This window comes from Corvus kubaryi, unplaced genomic scaffold (assembly GCF_017639235.1).
Source record: "Corvus kubaryi isolate FWS band 111438036 unplaced genomic scaffold, C.kubaryi_AGA036_p1.0 split1-37296, whole genome shotgun sequence".
NCBI classification, from domain to species: Eukaryota; Metazoa; Chordata; class Aves; order Passeriformes; family Corvidae; genus Corvus; species Corvus kubaryi.
The window spans coordinates 18,272,622-18,287,795 of record NW_024582075.1 but is presented as its reverse complement, the minus strand read 5'-3'; positions in this window follow the sequence as shown (position 1 = coordinate 18,287,795).

The window sequence follows — 15,174 nt, the reverse complement described above, 5'->3', positions numbered from 1 at the left end:
GGATGATGAGGAATGCAGTATTTCAGCTGTCCCAAGGCGGAAAAAAGGCTAAACTTCAGCCTAGACTCGGGTGTATTCAAACCATGTGAAATCAATGCAGAGCAGTCCCTCAGGTAGTCCTGCTTTCTAAGAGGTTTTATCCTGGCCCTTTGATTTCTGTCATGTTTCTCCTGTTTTGCTCTTCCCCGTATCCAGCCTCCTGCCTTCCTTTCCACAGGGCAGCCATGCTACCCAAGGGAGGAGGCCTGGCCCAGGGACCCTGTAACCTTCCACATTTCTCAAGGAGATCCAGTTCAGCCTCAGCACAGCTATTCCCAAAGGTTGTGCCCTGTAGATTGGGCCAGCAGTTATCACCACTGGTATCAACATCTTGTTAAGGAAGAGAAGTGTGATTTGGTTGCTGTGCTATCAGTGAGCTTTAGATGTATTCTCAACTTGCCTGCCAGGTCAGGCCGCCCCAAAGTTAGTAGCCAGATGCCACTTTGGCTTGCCTAGGACACAGAGTGGGCAAACAGATGCTGGGCACACAGTTGCCTAGGGGAAGAAGGTTGGTAGAGGCCAGTATTCATTTTTCTGGAGGCTCTGCAGCTCAGAATAGACACACTCAAGCGGAAGTGTTCTACATCTCAAGGAGCAGGTGTGTTCTGTGTTGGTATTTAGAACTCAAATAATGTCACTTAATTACAATTTTTAGCAAACCATCTCACTCCCTGTGGATGTCAGCCTGATTTTGAAATTTCTCCTCTTTTCTGCTTTGCTAGTGCATTCACACATTTTTGTCTTTCCTTTTTTTTTTTTTTTTAATTTTATGTGCACACAATTCAGGGTAAAAATTGAGTTTGATTCTCTCTTCTGCTGCAATAAGTGCACACAGAAGCCCTGAGAGTCATAAAAGTCCAGCACAGCAAAAAAAAAGTACAATAAAACACACAAGAGATGTTAAAAAACTCAAGCTGTTTCTGGACCTGGTGATCTCTTGTGTTGAAGCCAGTTGCAAAACCATGAGAGCACAGGTGCATGCCACATGACCAGGTGATAATAAAGCAACTCTAGAATGTGATCTTGAGGAGTCCGATGATGTTTTGTCTCTGTAATACATCCATCCCAAGGTGCACTTTGACATCTGTTTCATATTTAGGTTGTTTTTTTTTTCTTCTTTTATACTAGTAGCTTTAAGGGAAGTCAAGCAGATGAATATCTACATTTAGGACACCATATGTTAACAAGGGGCTGTGAGGTGACATGATAAGGTTGGTGAGGCACGTTCACCACGTGCAAAATTGCTGAGCAGTGTAAGAGGTTTATAAACAGATGAGAACTCATGAGCCATTGCAAGAAGAAAACCTCTCTCGCAGGTTACCCTCTGGCCAGTCCTGAGGGTTTGGCAGGCTGACTTGTGAGACAATTTTATTAGTCACGGAAGAACTCGAGTTAGACAAAGTCCCTTCAATACTAGTAAAAGCCAGAACCATATTTTTCACTGTGAAGGAGAGCACTAAGCAAAAGGGACACATGCTTACTGCTATCTTACTGCTCCCACTTGACAGAAGTCATGCTGAAAGGATCGGAGTCAGGAATGTAATGATTTCCCTTGATAGGAAATATTTGCTGTATCCAAAGTAAAAGCCAAGCACCAGAGAAGAACTGAGTGGTTGTGAAGCTTCAGTTTTGAAGTAAATCAGAGGTAGGAGTGACTTGATTTCTCACAGAAAAGAAGTATCTCCTGGGAACCTTGGTTTGAATAGTCTGATATACTAGTCACTTACTTCTCCATTACGTTGATATGTACCCAGTTTTGTTTAAGTCTGGCAACATCACCACAGTGCAAGACACTAATGCAACTTTGCTTAATGTTACATTGCAGATTAGGTTGTGCACAGCTCATCACAGCATAATACTGGTGTTGTGATCTACTACTGCCTAAAGAAGACAGTGGAGACATTTCTACAGCAGCGACGTGTTAAATGTATAACTCCACTGACTAAGGTATTAGTCTGTTTAAGAGGTTTTTTATCTATTTTCTTTTGTTTTTTGCAGGTGGTGTGGAAAGATTTTAAAGACAGCTCTGGTGTTATATTAGATGTACTAATATTTGGACAGGAAAACACTTATGCTTTTTGCATATCAGTCAGATGAAATATTTTTACAAATAATATCTCAGGTCTTCTGAACAGCATGCAAGAGTTTTATATTGACCATTCATGAGTCTCCCAGTGGGACTCAGGAATTCTCAACCCTTCGTCGGTTGCCCTGCATTAAGCAAAGTGAGCTGTTGAGTTAAAAAAATCCTACAAATTATAATGAAAATAATCCAGTTTGAAGATTTGGCTATAATCTGGTGCCAGAGAAATGTTTCAAGCATATTACAATAATAAAAAAAATTACCTTTTCGATGGCTCTAAAAATAAACAAAGAACTAGAAAAGAACTGACTGTTTATAGATGGTTGAAGGAAGTAATTACAATTTGAGTCCTTTATAAAAGACATTAGAATTATCACAAATGTATCAGCTTTTTGAAAAAGAAAACCTCATGAACAGCTGCACAGATGGCAAGACCTGTTCATTTCTTGGATACCGTTTCAGAAAGAAATAAAAACATCAAACACAGGGGAAAATGTATGGTATCTATGTCAATTACATGCCCAACCAGAGAGAAACTGTTTCACCTAGCTATTGTGAAGTATGGATTACTCTCACAGCCCTGACTAAAGTACTTTGCAACAATGTCTTCCTCTGTACACCCAGATTTGAGATAATTTCTCCAGTAATCTTTGTCTGAAAAAATCCTCCTTTATGTCTGAGTTTCTTATTGGGATTATGCAGTTGTGGACCACCCAACAGTGATTCTCTGGGTAATTTTATAGGGGAAACATGAGAAGGAATTCGGAATTTCACTGAAAAATAACTTGAAAAATTTTAACAGTGACTTGGAGCTGAGAGTTTTCATTGGAGTTTATCAGGTTTTGATAAAATTTTTGTGATAAGGTTTTTGGTTTTTTTATGGTAATTTTTGTTTCTCAGGCTTAGGAAAGAATTTCCAATTAAGACCCCCCAAGAAGAATGACCCATTCTAGAGTCTTAGAAAAGTATGCAGGAGTCAATTTTCTTTCCATCCATGGGCTTTGCTGGCCATCAGACTATTGGTTCATTTAGGACGAATAAAAGGATATGGATGTGGAGGGGATCATCTCTAACATCGGGTCTAGTCCTCCACAACTACACACGACAAGCCAAATTTAGAAAATCCAAGGTCTCTTTCACAATACCATTACCACCTTGATTCACAACATTATTTTTAATATGTGGCAATAAAATGAGAAGGTGTACTATCTGGTGAAAGCCACAACCGAAATGATCTACAGAGTGAAAGCAGCAAAAATACCAATCTGCAATTATGATTATATCATTATTAAATTTGCTCCATTTAACATAATTAAGTAAATATTTTTTGGGTCAAAGGAACTTCGGCCTCTGTATTACAAATGTTTAGCATTCTTATGGAAGTGGTCAAATTAGTTTGATAATGGGGCTTCTAAGTTGCTGTGGTGCTCTAGCTCATTCTGATGCACCTTTTTACATCGAATACCTGTTTCACTATGACACCTTAAATCTGCCAAGTTGAGTCATAAGTGCACCCACTTTATTTCAAAGACATTGAGAATGTTAGCAAACTTTCAGAAAAAATGGGGCTGAGTTTGGATTTTATAATGAAACCCAAAACCAGTCAGGTTTCTCTTGGTTTTATGTTTCATTGCAAGAAACTCTAAGATGAGTACAGCCCAGAGTGCATACATTCATGATCAGCAGTAAATGTGCAGAGAAAGAAACAGTAGAACAGACATCAGATTTTTCTCTGCAGTCAGCAATGCCTGGAAAGCTGCCCTGCTTCATTGCAATGCAGATTTGCGGACTTTGGGCCAAAAAAGACCTGTTGGCGAAGTTTGATACTGAAAAGTAATCTTCTTCAGGAAATGAGTACCAAAGAATTGTTATACCACGTAATAAGAAAGAAACAATAAAGATCCCTGGCAAGAAAGTAGTTCTGGGTTGATGGACAACAGTCATTATAAACTGGGCTTTCAAATAAAAATACCTTCATCCTTTTAAAAGGGTTTCTGTATTTTAAATATGGACGTTCGCATTTCAGACTGGAGAGCTTCCAAGCAACCTCCTGACTTAAAAGGTTAAGCGCTATGAGAGAACAATTGCAGACACTCAGAATGAGAAGGAAAATATGATTTTATAGCTGGAACAGACTATAGGGTATCTCTTCTAACATTTCAAATTTGAATTAAAGAGGTAACTATTGGGAATGGTTCAAAAACAGCCAAGGCTGAAGAAATGAATGAATCTACTCTTTATATTGCTTCACAAACGCTGCTGCCCCAGTCACTCCACTTAAAGACAACGAGTAAGGGCTTGTCTGTACTAAGTGTCTGATGATGATGACAAAACTGCAAGTACATAAAAGGCTGTGACAATAGTTCTGGTGGTTAAGTAATCAATTACCCGGTTAGCTATGACAAGATCTCTGTGCAAATTAATCAAAATAAAAAGGCCAGAATCCCAAGAAAAATAATCAGTGCAGACATTACTTCTCCCTTGTTGGGCCACTGCATGGTGGCCCTCATTTAAACTTTGTTAAGGCCTTGTCTTCTCCATTTCTTTTTACACTGTCATTGGCTTAATATAGGAAAGTGCATTCTGCCCCTAGGTTAGTGGTTGTCGCATTTGCAACAGATGTGGAGAAGATTAGTGCAGTGCTGCAAGGGGTCTGAGCAGTGCTGAAAATGTTATTATGATCCACTGAGATTCAGTGAAAGACAGGAGAAGGTAGGAGAGTGCTACCACCTAGTCCTCTCCTATCTCAGAAACATATCAAAACATACTTCTTTTCAAATTCCGTTGCTTTTGCGAGGTGATCATCTGCACTCTGAGTATAGGAAAAAGATGAGTCTCTTTTTCTGGTGGGCCCTTCTACCTGAAACTTTATGCACCTTTTTGTTGGAGAGATATTTTTCAGAAAGATCTGCTGGTGGAAACTGATATGGAAGGGAAACATTAGGAATCCATGTCTATAGATAACTACAACAATGAAAATATGAATTACTAGTCTTCTTCACTAGTTTACACATTGTATTAACATTTTCAGTGTTACTAAATAATAATAAAAAAGTGTACTAGGTTTAAAATTAATGATGGAAATTCCTCTTAGCGCCACATATTCAGAAAATAAATAAATTGGTCCAATTTGATGTTTATAATGGAAGATTCTATTGATAACATAAGTGGACCAAAAGCAAAGTTTAAAGTCCCATCATCCTGGCTGAGGCACTTTTAAGCATCTGGAAATTGTTGTCAATCTGATTTTAAAAGTAAAACTAAGTAACAAAGGGATTTGAATTCCCTAGGGAGTTCATGATATAAACATACGCTAAGTAGCTTTGTCCCCTCAGACAGAGCTGACACTCTGTTTGCATACATGTGCGTATATTTGCAGTCAGTGCAATGGAAATAGAGGAGAGACATTTTCTAGTTCCTATACAGGCTTCTAGGCTTCAGCATAAGCAATTTTGTTTGGGGCTGGGATTATATTTATAGTACATTTTATGTTTCAGTATTTTTCATAAAACTTATCCTTGAAAAGATACAATATTGTAGATTACTTTGAATTTTATTTGCAATATATATTAGTCAGCAAACAGATGGTGAATATCTCCTACAAGATGATGTACTACACTGAACTCCCATTGAAGAACCACAGTTCCAGTTTGCTAAAATTCATTCTGAACTTATGAAACAAATCTTACTACCACTGCTACCTGTATGAAAACCAGACCCAGCATGACAAAGAACCTAGACCTCCTGAGGGAATGAATACATCAGATTGTCCTCGTGTGAAGCAGCACTTTGATTTGGTTGAGGTGTGTAAGTCAGAAGCTAGGATTCTTATGGAAGACTTATAGAAGAAATCACAAATTTCCTTTGCTTTTCCAATGTATTTTTCTTGACAGTGAAAATCAGAGCCATCAGTTGATATCTCTGCGGGCCAAAGCAGCACGAACTCTAATCTTCCCATGGTCAGTGAAAGCTAGAAGAAGAAATGACTGGACATGATTGCATTAAAATTTTAGAAAAGACCATATCCTCTTATAGCACAAACACACACATTTTCTGCTATGCTTGCCAGATATCTCTTTTCTCATGAGAGAAACATGGTCATAAATGATCATCCTTGCAATATCTTAATTGGGGTGTTTATAAAAATCATATAATTTTTGGTAAGTATTATTTATGAGGTATGTGGAGATGAAATCTATCCAGATACGTTACTGTTTGCTGAAGTTTTGGAAGCATATTTAAAATACAGGCTCCATATTTGTTCATTATGCTATGGGAGGAGTGGAAATGATCCATATCATATAAAAATTAGGAACATAATTTAGTGTTTATAGAAACGGACACAGATACTCTAACTCAGAATATGTGTGACTTTTTCTAGAACTGCTGTGTTAAAAACAGCTCAGTTACTAAAGTAGCCAAACCACACCTGGTGCATGATATTATCAAACATTTGAAGAGAAACATTTAGACCTGCCACTTGCTGTTTTAGGAGAATTGAGCATACAACAAAGAAGGACACAACCTGAGTGTCTTTCCCAGAGAGCCCAGCCTCCCTCTTGAGCATGTGGGGTCTGTGAACAGCAATTCTGTAGGGTCTGACAGAGAAGTACACGGAAATAGAGACATATTAGTCATTTGTCTTGCAGTTTTTGTCTTTTTATTGTTTGATCCATCTGAAATGACCAAAAGAGATAAGCCAATTTATTACGTGTATCCTGAGCCTGAATCTCCAAAAAAGGCTTTCATTTTTTTATGTTCAGACATTATCTATACCTCTTACATGTGTTTCATCTTCACTAAAGTGTTTCTGTGGTGAGTGACATACAGTGGAAAAGAAACTTTTTTTTTTACTGCCTTACTCATATGAAAATATGAAAAGTGTTACAAGAAATGGAAAGGTTTTCTCAGTTCTGTTAGCTGAACCCTGCTTTCTGCCTGGTGCGGTGGGGGATGGCAGACTGCTAGAGGAAACATGCAGATGGCATAAGAAATGCATATTTAAAATTCTGTCCAGCTGCACCATATTGTCTGGTTATCAAGGGAATTGTGAAGAAATAAGAGATTATGGGGGAATTCTGAGCATAGATTTTTCTTGATTTCAGGGCAGGAACTGCTGCAAACATTCAAATCTAAATAAACCACGACTTTTAGGCATAAATAAGATATTAAATATTCCTGGAGGTGTAAAGAAGTGGCTCGGCCTGTTCCAAGGCCTGCTGCTGGACAGCTGCAGTGCAATTAACCACAAGGCCATCCAAAGTTTGAGCTGGGTCTTACGGGTTTTGTTGTTTCACCTCCATCTGCCAAGTAATTCTTCAGTAAGCTGACATCACACGTATCATTTTTCCTTGCAAGAACACATTATGTGCTCTGTGTCTTACAGACTTTTTTTCTCAACGCTTCTTTTCTAACAGGAAAAAACAGTCCTTTACAGGTAGTTTTTGTGATTAAGCTGGTATGTTTGGGAAAGGAAGGTACATCAGACTCTGTACCAAGGTTTCTGGATGTGACATCATGATTTGAAATACACATTAAATCTGTTATTTACATAGTGGTATCAAGTCTTTAATTATAAAATGCAGCAACTTTACTATCCCTGGTATTTGCCAAATTTTTTCTGATGCTGTCACCAGTTCAGGGAGTTTTGACATTTCTATGGACTAAACTGGGATTTATAATCTTACACATCTAACTTTTTTTCAATTATTACAATTGCATTCATGTTATAATTGTATCCAATGGAATCCTTGAAACGCATCCCACTGCATAATGGCATTAAAAAAAAAAAGCACCTTAGGAGTAGGCAAGGAGGTAGTACAAAGACCCTCACTTTGTTTTCCATCCTGTGTCTCCTTTCATAAATCATACTCCTTAAAATGAGTAAAGCACATAGTGATGTTTAAAGAAAAAAAAAAAGAAAAAAAGAAAGAAAAAAAATCAGTCCTGATGTCCTACTCCCTTAGCAGCAGATTGTACTTGTCCTTCTACACTTGCTTCATGCAAACTCAGAGAAGACATACATAAAGATACAGACATTAGCATTTTTTTTTACTTGCTAGAAGAGGCATTATGTGACAGACTGAAAGTAACATTTTAAATGCTGTGGAGGAATTATAATGAGAATTGGATAGTTCGTGGCACACCCCAAAATGTTTGTGATTATTTCAGCCTCATAAAAATTGCCAAAGTCTATGAAAACAGCTTTTGTTGTCCTGGTATGGTGTGGTGGAGAGGTCCCAGATTTCCTATGAATCTCAGTGATTGGAGCAATGCAGCTGGCTGTGTTAGGTGACACATACCAGGACTTTGAACTACATATAAAAAATAGGTCTCATTTAGCGTGTAGTATTAGGCATTTGGCATGCAAAAATGCAAGGCTTCCCCTTGCCTTCAGCCAGTCACTGTGAGCAAGCAGAGCTCTCCCACATAGAAGGGAGGTCTGGACTGCAGGCATGCTGCCGGCTGGAGGGCAGGCTGGGAGGGAGGCACCAACATGCTGGAGGGAGGGCTGCAGCCCATTTAAACCTCTGTCATAAATCTGTTCCAGGAGTGGGGATCAAACAGCATAGAATAAGCAAATGTGTCATATAATGACTATAGATTTGGGGGCTTGTGTCTCAGCTGTGAGACAGTAACCATCTAAAGAGAGAAATCTTTTCCCTGCATGGTGCATTTCTTCTGGAGATTGTCCCTAATGCCATGTTTTAATGACTCTCTGGAATTTAACTGCCTTTGTGGACAGTGCCCCCCAGACCATCCTAACACAAGATTTATGGCATTAAGGGATGCTGTCCTGCAACTGATATGCAACATGCAGTTTTTTCCCTTTCTAATACACTGAACCATTGCAAGGCATTTGTTGTTTGACATCTCTTTTGACATTTGTCAAAGTAGGTTTGGGGACCAACCACTGATTTTACTTCAGAACAGCTCTATAATGTATGGTCTTTATTGCAACTGAAGAACATCAGAAAGGGAGAGGCAAAATCCACTTTTGTTTAAATTATCTGTATTTTCTTTGCCAGGATTTCATTTATGCATGGATTTTGACCCAGACTTCTTCTTAGCCATTCACTGACAGGTTATATGGCATAATGCGTCTAAAGAAAGTCTTTCAGTGATTGTGTCTCCTTAGATAACTTTGCAGAAAAAAAAAAAAACTATGCAGTGCCAGCCCTTCAGAAATGTTTAAAGTAACACAAACACATAATTTCCATCCTGTACTGTTTTTTTGGGTGACATTTTGTTATAAACTTACAGTTGAGTAAGGATGTCAGTTGAGGCTAGGATGTCAGCCTGGAAGTATTTTCATCAGCACTCCCTATGTGAAGTTATGTCCTAATTCTACCTTGCTGATGGTCCTTAATTGCTCATAATCTCAAGACTGTGAAAAAGTTCTTACTTTTTCACAGTAAGTTTTTCTCCCCTTCCTTGATGGCATAAGGTCTGCTCCCCTGAATGACTGCAGTCATGCTGACAAAAGGGGTCCCAAGCCCTTTTACTTGCTTCTGAAACAGTGACCCAGGAAACACTGTTAACTTTTCTTGCAAAAGCACAGTATGAACCTTTTCATTTTTCTTGGAGGCTTTTTGACAAAGAAAGCAGGTTTCCTGCTGCTGCCTCAGACACACCTCTCATGTTCCCTCACAGGTGGGATTTTTTTATGCAGCTGTACAGGTAAGAGAAAGGAGATACATTCATTCAGTACATATGCCATCTTGAAAGTTGTCTGCCATTTTTATAAAAACATAATTTCTGAAGGTCACTGAAATTTAACTTGAGGATCAGACATGTGGGAAAGTGGAACATTTCTATCCCAGTAAGCAGCTGTCAAGATCATTAAGATCTTACCTATGTTCACCATTTTTAGAACTGTTTTTCTGTATAGTGTTTATGCAAGAGTGTCCTGGGTTGCAGTGTATTCTATTACCATCCTCATGAGCTGTTGAAACCAGGTGGGGCAGGGTTTCCTTGCCTCCTCCCTCTGTTAATGGCCCATCAATGCCCTGCCACATGACTCAGAGATGACTCCCTCCAGACTGTCTTCTGCTTAATGGGCCCATCAACACATGGCCTCATGACTCATCATCCCATTGTGAGATGCTCCACCCAGAGAGAGGAACCAAGCATTCCATCCTGAATAAAATCTGAGACTCTGAACACCAGAGACAACTTTTCCACTGGATTCCCAGAGGACAAGAGCTACACAGCCACCACTGGACCTTCTGAGGAAGAGCAGACCCTTTTTCTACAGGATCACCACTTCAGAGGACTGCAGCCACCGTTCTACCAGACTGCTACCACCACCCTGCCTAACAGGGACTCAGGTTGTATCTTGACTCTGTCAGTTTGAAACTGTTTTATTTTAGTTTTTTTTTTCCTTTTCTTTCATTTCCCCATTGAGTTGTTATTCTGACTTGGTGCTTCCCACTGGTTTGTTTTCAAACTAGTACAAAGAGTTACAAGAGGCAACTTGCACATTTCAAGTGTGGTACAACAAAGAGTCAGTATTTAGAGGCGTTTGAGCAGTAAGATTGTGAGAAGAAATTATGCCCTTCAGAATCAGTTTAAGATTAGCCCTTTGTACTTCTGTCCTATTACAATTTAGTAATAACAGTGTGCAGTAAACTGTTTGCACCTTCTGTACAGGCTGTTATCTGATGTACTGGAATAAAACTGCCTCCAGTTTCAGGAACGGTTGCTTTTGCGTAGAATGCCATACCTATCTCTTCTGCTGAGAGAGTGTTGCCCTTCTGCCACAGTTAAAGAGGATGCTTTTCAGTAGTTCATCACTGTAAAATCACTGTAGATAGAACACCTTCTACTCCCTGTCAAGTGCTACGTTTTGCATGTGAACAGTAATTGAAGAAAAGATAAATTTCTGAAACATTGGTACTATCTGGTACTAGAATAACTCTGAAATAATTATGCAAATAAGTGGTGTGCTACATTGATTAATCTCTCTAGCTATTTTCTGCAAACTAGAAGAGCTATCCTGTCTCAACCACCCTGCTAGGACCTGTGTCTCATCTATAAATGTGTCTATAAATACATACAAAAGATATATAAATATCTCATGAAACTAGACGTCTTGGCACTTCAGTCTTATCAGCACTCTTTTCCTGTTTGAAACTGCAAGTAGATAGCATGGGGAAGCATCTTAGGGAGATTTAGTGTGCACAGTGCCACCAGCTAGTCAGTCTGCAAGCTGCCCCTTTCCAGTGTCAGCAGCAGCCTTTCCCAGTGAGCTTGGGTGACACACACTTTTGCAAAAAAAAACCAAACACAGGCATTCAGTTTGAGCCTTCTACAAGTGCAAGGTTGGCTGAGGAAAAACACTTTTTTATTGGTTGGGACTGTGCCACACTTGTCATTTTGCATTCAAGTACGCTGGCCACGCAAAACTGATTAAGTTGATCTATGTGGCTAAATACAGAGCAACGCTCTAGCGACTATGAAAATTGATTGTTGTTCTTTTTCCCAGACGCTGCTGTCTGTTTGCATGTGTTAACTGAAAAGCTTTCAAAATCTCTGTTGGTTTCTGCGCCTGTACACCTGAATGGGAAGATGTACATCTAAGTCAGGCAGTGGGTGAGCTTAGATACATCTGTGGAAATAGTTGAAATGAAAGGTGAATAACGAGAACAGCTCACCCTGTGTTTTCTGGAATAAAAGAATATACCAGCTCCCAGCACCTGATAAATGAAATAAGCCCTATATATGCAGGGTATCTGTATTGTTTCATCTGTTCAGTAACAGTATGAAATTTCCTTGTTAGTGGCTGGACAAAGTTTTGAATATACTAATAAAAGCAACTGAAACAGAAGAATCAGCTTATATTCACTTTGAATCATCCTGCAAAAATCCTCTTCTCAGCCAATCCTCTTCTCTCCCTTTCCTATAGGATATTTAACATAAAATATTTTATCTTCAGAGCCTTTCACAGCCTCTGCACAATAGCTTTTCATCTCCCATTCTCTTACATATCAGCTCTCCCCTCCACATCTATCACTCACTTGTTAGATTTCTCTATGCTCTTTTTCATAATGACCATCACAAATGAGTTGCATACTGCCAATATTAAGAAATTAAGAACAAGTCTTACTCTTTCAAAATGATCCTTAAAAATCACTTTTATTTACAAGACCATGCCTGACTTTTCATGCTGTTTGGGGCTACCCCCAGGAGACAGTTAAGGACCTCGCAGACTCCTGGTCACTTCCCCCATCACCCATCACACAGTGGGATGGGGAAAGAAGAAAGGATGAGAAAAACCAAGAAAACTCATGTGACAAGACAAAATTCATTAACTTAGTGAAGCAGTGAAAGAGGAGAAAAAGTAAAGAAAGCAAAACAAGTGATGCATCTCCCACAGGTAGAGAGATGTCCTGAGATCTTCCGAGTAAATGATGGCTAACCCTCCTAACACGCCCTCTTTTCCCTCAGTATTGCTGAGCATGGCGTTTTATGATATGGGCTGTGCTTTCAGCTTGCACAGATTGTCTGCCCAATTTTTCCCTCCCAGTCTAGGGGCTCAGAGTGAGAACCAGAGAAGGCTTTGATGATGTGTAAATGCTCTTCAGAACACCTCAACTGTCGCTGTTGTCTGCAGGGCTGACAACAAGAATCACTACATAATTCCAGGGAAGAATAGCTTCATTTATTAGTTTACAGACCAGCTTATATACTTTGGTCCAAAAGAGTGGCAGGAGGTCATTGGTTCTTTGGCCATCCACCTCCTAGAATGATTGGCTGAACGCTACAACCCATTCTCAATATATTCTTCTCAATGAACCAAAACAATATCCACACTATTCCAGAGCAACTTCCACCTGCAAAATAGTTTACAAAATAGCAAACCATTTCTCAGCTAGTTTGCGTGAGAACAGAGACTTTAACAGGTGGCTGTAAAAAGCTGGAAAAATTTCTCTGCTAGCTTTTTTAGCATCTACCCCTCAACCAGTATGCCATCAATACCCTTTTGGTCACAACCCTAAACCACACCACCACGTGAACTTCTATGAAAAAAATTAACTCCATCCCATCCAGCTGCAGTACACTGCTGTCCAATATCTCCTTTTATGTCACCCATTTGCTGTAGTTTACTTCATGCTCAGCAGCAGACTCTTTCTATCTACTACCTGGCAGAGTAGTATCCTGGTCCTCAGGACTCAGTGATATTTCAAGGAGTACTGATAATCATCATAAAAATACAAACATGACTAGCAGAAACTGAGTGAGGGAGCTGGTAGGAGTGCTTCCTGAGCCACACTCCACTGTTTACCAGCAGTCCTGGCTAAAATGGGGAGGTCCCAGTTGATTGGAGGTTGGCAAATGTAGCATCCCTCTATGGGAAGGGCTGGAAGAAGGGTACACGGGACTACAGGCCTGTAAACCTGACCTTGGTGCTAGGGAAGATCATGGAGCAAATCATCCTGAGTGCCCTCACACAGCATGTACAGATCAACCAGGGGATCAGGCGCAACCAGCAGGAGTTTGTGAAAGGCAGGTTCAGCTTGACCGACCTGATCTCCTTCTATGACAGGGTGACCCCATCAGTGGATGAGGGAAACGCTGTGGATATTTCTACCTGGACACTAGTAAAGCCTTTGACACTCTTTCCCACAGCATTTTTCTGGAAAAACTGTCACCAGTGAAGTCCCCGCAGTCTCGGTATTGCGGCCAAGTTCTGTTGAATATCTTTATCAAGGATGTGGATGAGTGGATTGAGCGCACCCTCAGTCAGCTTGCAGGTGACACTGAGCTAGGTGGGAGTGCTGATCTGCTGGAGGGTAGGAGGGCTCTGCAGAAGGATCTGGACAGGCTGGATCAATGGGCCAGGGCCAGTGGTGTGAGGTTCAACAAGGCCCCGTGCCAGATCTTGCCCTTGGGTCACAACAACCCCAGGCAGTGCCACAGGCTGGGGCAGAGTGGCTGCAAAGCTGCCCACAGGAAAAGGACCTGGGGGTGCTGGTGCCAGCAGCTGAACATGAGCCAGGGTGTGCCCAGGTGGCCAAGAAGGCCAATGGCATCCTGGCCTGGATCAGCAACAGTGTGGCCAGCAGGACCAGGGCAGGGATTGTCCCCCTGTACTCAGCACTGGTGAGGGCACACCTCAAATCCTGTATCTGGTTTTGGGGCTCTTATGACAGGAATGCTACTGACATGCTGGAGTGTGTGCAGAGAATAACAACAGAGCTGGTGAAGGGTCTGGAGCACAAGTCCTGTGAGGAGCAGCTGAGGGAGTTGAGGTTGTTTGGCCTGGAGAAAAGGAGGCTCAGGGGGACTTTATCACTCTCTACAGCTGCCTGAAAGGAGGATGTAGCCAGGTGGGCGTTGGCCTCTTCTCCCATGTAACTAATATCCATGACAGGATGAGAAGAGATGGTCTCAAGTTACAGCAGGGGAGCTCTAGATTAGGTACTGAGAAAAATCTCTTCACTGAAAGAGTGGTCAGGTCAGGCATTGGAATAGGCTGCCTAGGGAAGTGGTAGAGTCACCATCCCTGAAAATGTTCAAAAGGCTTGTGGATGTGGCACTTGGGGCATGGTTTAGCAGTGAACACGGTGGTGCTGGTTTAGTGGTTGGACCCAATGATCTTGGAAGAGTTTTCCAAACCTGGTGATGACTACACAAAGAAACAAATTTCTGTAAGCTTACAAACCCATCTCTGAAAAGAATAACCTTCAAACCTGTCAAATGGCAAAAGACTCTAGACATCCGTTTAGAAATAACTGGCCTTTCGTTCTGCTGGCAGCTTTTGATGATCATTTTTTGGACACCTGCCTCTTCCTTAAATCTTCTGACCAAGATCTACCAACCACTCTTCACCTGATTTCCCTTTTTCTGAGGGACATATATAGTTTCTTCCTGCTCCTGAGTACCCCACAGTAGTCAGTGTGAAAACTTCTATCTGTCTAGCTCAAAGGCAGCAAAGACAGCACCAAGTAAATATTTTGTTACCCAGTGCATGAAGGATCTGTAGGTTATTCAGTTATATCAAGCATCAGAAACCTCAAGAGACTGTACAATTTTGCCTGTGGTCCAGA